Here is a 4,357-nt window from a genome sequence, read left to right as displayed (position 1 = left end):
AATACAGATGAATGCCAGTCCACCAGTTTTCATATTTCAAAAAGTTCTTGAAACATTTCACTCTAACGAGATTACCATCCCGACAACACAGATAACCAAATCCACAGCATCACAGATTCTCCACCATGCTTCAGAATGGACGTCTAATTGTTGGCATAGAGATATGAACGGGATCCGTGTGTTTGCAGAAACACTTTTTGCATCACATGAGTCACATGATCAACAGCTGGATATTATGCAAACCATGAAGAAGAAAACAGGAAGTGGTTTGAGTATAATTTAATGACTTATTGCTTGAACAAACTTATTCTCATGTGATTTTAATTATGTTTCTTGATTAATGGGAATGCCACAATTTTTCAATATAAGCAGAATATTGACAAAGTTTTATGCACATTTATAATGGAAACAGATATTTTTATGTATGAATTTCTCTTCCTTTAGTTTATTGGTTCTCTGTGTTTTCTCTCTTTCTGCAGGTGTAGAAACACTTTGGGGGTTTTGTCTTTTATTCTCTTTATCCTTTTCCCTCTCTTCTATTCTTCCATCTGTTGTGATCTGTGTTTTGTGTAGTTATTTTTAGTTATTTTTGAGGTTTTTCTGTGTCTAGATCTGTTTTCCCCTGTGAGTCTCTGTCTTCCCTGTTGATTGCTCCAGCTGTGTCTAGTTCCCTGATTACCCTCCCTGTGTATTTAAACCCACCTGTTGTCTTTGTCTCTTGTCGGGTCCTTGTCTATTGTTCATGGTGTGTTCTGCCGTCTGCCAGATTCCTGTGTTTTTTGTATTCCTGAGTCATCTTCATTAAACCACATTGCTTTTATGTCAAACTGGGATTACCGTGTCTTCCTCACCTCCACTATCCACAAATCATGACACCATCTTTCCCTTTTAGCTCTTTGCCCTCCTCTCTTCCTTTGTTTTTTCTCTTTTTCCCTTTCTTTGTCTCCATGTCTATTGCATTAGAAATTATACATTTAAATATGCTTCAGTTAAATACATCTTACAGGAAGTCTTAGATTGTCCAACATTTAGTTGAATTTAGTTCAACTAATTTATTTTCAGGTTTTTCACACATTTTAAGGTTGTTCTAAATAAACTAAAATGTATAAAGGAAAACAGAATAAATTGTTCCAGCTTATTTGTAAATGTCTCACCTTTTTCATCTGAGCTACTCTGTCACTGAGGATGAACACATTACAGAGCAACAAGCCAGAACAAGACAACTGGACCCCCAACCTTCACTTAATATCGTTCTTTATTTTGATGCTGCCTGTAAGTGGAACCTCTTTGGTGAGACAAAGACTGACCTCAATTCAGTCTGACATCCCACCTATCGATCTCGCCCTCCTCCCCCTGAGATGGCTTGCCCTTGTGCCGCCACCGTTCACATTTAGCAACAAGATAAAAAGCTCCATTTTATTAAACAAAAATCCCTCCCATGTGTTGCCTCCTCTGCCCAAGACCAAATTACAAAAACAATGCTCCACTTTTATAAGCCCTGGGAGTTCTGGTGTGTGTGTGTGTGTGTGTGTGTGTGTGTGTGTGTGTGTGTGTGTGTGTGGGGTGGGGGTTGACTCTTTGTGATACAGTAAATTGAAAGTGTGTCATAACAAATAGTGCAGGTGTCTGACTTAAATGCATGTGACTAACGCCCATGTCTTCTCTGTCAAAGGAGCATCTCGTGTATTTTTAAAAGTGCGGCAGCGACTGTGACATGGACCCAGGACAATTACTGTCAGAGCGCTCGGGTGATGAATCTGCAGCCTCATTGTGTTTGTCACTTCGACCTTTGGCTGGGACCTGATTGCTATGACTGTCTACCTGCAAAATGGCTCAGATGTGTCGTTTCTGCCCTTGAACTGTGAATGTAAAAATATAAAATAAATAAATTCATAAATGGCCCCTGCATGTGTAATTATTGCATCAGAGGAGGAAAAGGCTGCAAAACAAAGCAATATATTTACCATATCAGCTAATGATTTGGATCAACTGCCAATAAAAAGACAAGTAATTTACCTTCAAAGGAAAAACCTGCTTTTCTTTCACAGGCTTTGTAGGTTGTGATATTTACAGGCTCTCATTTGTACCCTGACACGGCGTATTTTGCTTTTATAGTTTGTGCTGAGCCTGGTGGTTGCCATAAATGGCAGGTGTGCAAAATTGAAGTGCAAAAGTAATTCAGCTCCTGCCATTCAAAGGAGCCGTGTCAGGTTGATTTACCTGTGCATATAAACATTCACACACACACACAGGCAGGCACACACTGCTCTGGGCCACATGTGTTTTTTATATTCATGTGGTGAGGGCCAGAAAAAAAAATAAAAAGAGAGAAAGAAATGTGCGTCTCCAGAATGGAGGTTGAGGGGTCATGGTGCTTGGCCAGGAGTGACAGCTCTGAAATGAAGGCGTAAGTCAGTCGGCTACTCTTCATACACACACGTGTGTGTGAGGGGTGATGGGGGCGGGACGGCCGTGGGTGGCTGGGACAGATGGGGGGGGGGCTGAGTTTAAAGGGCGCAAGGTTACCAGGAGGGGGAAAGTGGCTTTTATTTGTTCTTGTGTGCAGCGTGGGTGAAACCTGATCAAACTTCAGAAATAAATCAGCTTCATAATCCATCAAAAGTCCCTCAGAGGAAATGTTTCTGTATCTGTCCGTTAAACAACCGATTTACAACTGATTCACCAATTTAACCAGGAGAGGTGGAAGACAAGGGCTCAGCATTTTATCACCATATTCTGTTATTACTACTGTGATAAAGATAAAAATGATCATATAAAACTACATATTTCTCCTGTTTTAGATAAATGCGTGAGAGCATTCTTTCATATTTGATACAAGGTTCAGTCATATTTAAATAAATTGATTTATATCGCAAAACTGCACAGAGACTTCGCTGAATCATATTTTCATATTTTCAAATTGAATGTTAACGTAAGAAAACAGTAAAAATGACATTTTAGTCAGTGTTTTTAACATTAAGTGAAATTTTTATTTTTACTCAAACTAGCTCACGTCTCAACATGCCAGAGGTCAAAGGTCACATGTGTTTTTTCTCCTTTAAAACAACAACAAATCTCGGTGTTTGTTTACTTTCTGAAACGGCTGAAGGGACATTTAGGTTTCCCCCCAGCCAGACTGAGGGGAAACCCTGTTTTTGATTAAATAGTTCTCATTGATCCGAGGTATTGATTATTTCTCTTTCCCTTTTTGATTCAAGAGTTTTTCAATCTCTATGGTGCCATAAGATGATTTATTCTGAAAGGTATTCTTTAAGAGAAGCAGCCACTAGCAGAGGTTAGCGGTTAACCGAGAACATAAACATGATTACATTTTTGACTTTAGTCGTTTTAGAGAACACAACCACTGACTCGCCTGGCAGAAAACAGACACAGACAGTTTTAGCCTTTTCTTTTTCTACTTTTTTTACCCAGATGTCCACGTCAATACAGCAGATTCTAAGAAATGAGTTTGTTTGTTTTTGATTAGCTATAGTAGCACAGCTGATAATCCTTTATGTAACATTGAAATGAAAACACATCCACTGCATAATGTCTACAGGAGGAGGAAAGGTCATAAATTAAAAATAGACATCAAGTTCTTGTGCTTCTTGTTTGGTTTAGTTTATATTCCCTCATTAATCACTGAGTAAATGCCATTAGCTATCCGAGTTCTCAGCTTCCTGTACAGATCGTTCGCACATCTGTCACTAATTCAGACCTTCATTACTTTTACATAAAAGACATTGATCATTTGTAGTAAAGAAAGAAAGCATCTGCAGCTAAAAAATACTTCTAACATCCACATGTGAAATCTCAGGCCTTTCTGGATCAATCCGGTGTAGGGCTGATTTGGTGATTAATTGTTGGATTAATTGATTAATAATTGAAACTAAAAGTGCTTAATAGAATTTAAAGCAGGTGAAGCTAAAACCACCACCTGGATTCTGGGTTGAACATATTTACAGACAAAAAGCATTTTTTCTCTTAAATGCAAAATGTAGATATTTTTGTACAGTTTCAGACTAATTACTGCTCTGAGGGTGACGTTCTTTCAGCAAATGGCTTTTTTAGTCTGTGATTAATCGATTATTAAATTAACTGATAATTATGTCAACATAAGATTCATTACGATTAGTCGTTTCAGCCCTATTGTGCTGCAGCAACAACACGTTTGCTCTTGATAGGTCAGACTGCTGATAATCACTTAATCTTCCACATTGCTTTTTTAGTCTTTTAATTTAGTATTCAGGTGAAGATCAGTTCATTTTATTCTGACCTGACCGATAAAACCCAAACTGAAATGGGGTGTACTTTCTTTCTAGGTCTGGAAAGTGACTGAAAAGAGAGTACAGAACAG

This window comes from Poecilia mexicana, unplaced genomic scaffold (assembly GCF_051168715.1).
Source record: "Poecilia mexicana isolate PSO_F unplaced genomic scaffold, ASM5116871v1 scaffold_16, whole genome shotgun sequence".
Classification (NCBI taxonomy): Eukaryota; Metazoa; Chordata; class Actinopteri; order Cyprinodontiformes; family Poeciliidae; genus Poecilia; species Poecilia mexicana.
Note: the sequence above shows the minus strand (reverse complement) of the source record.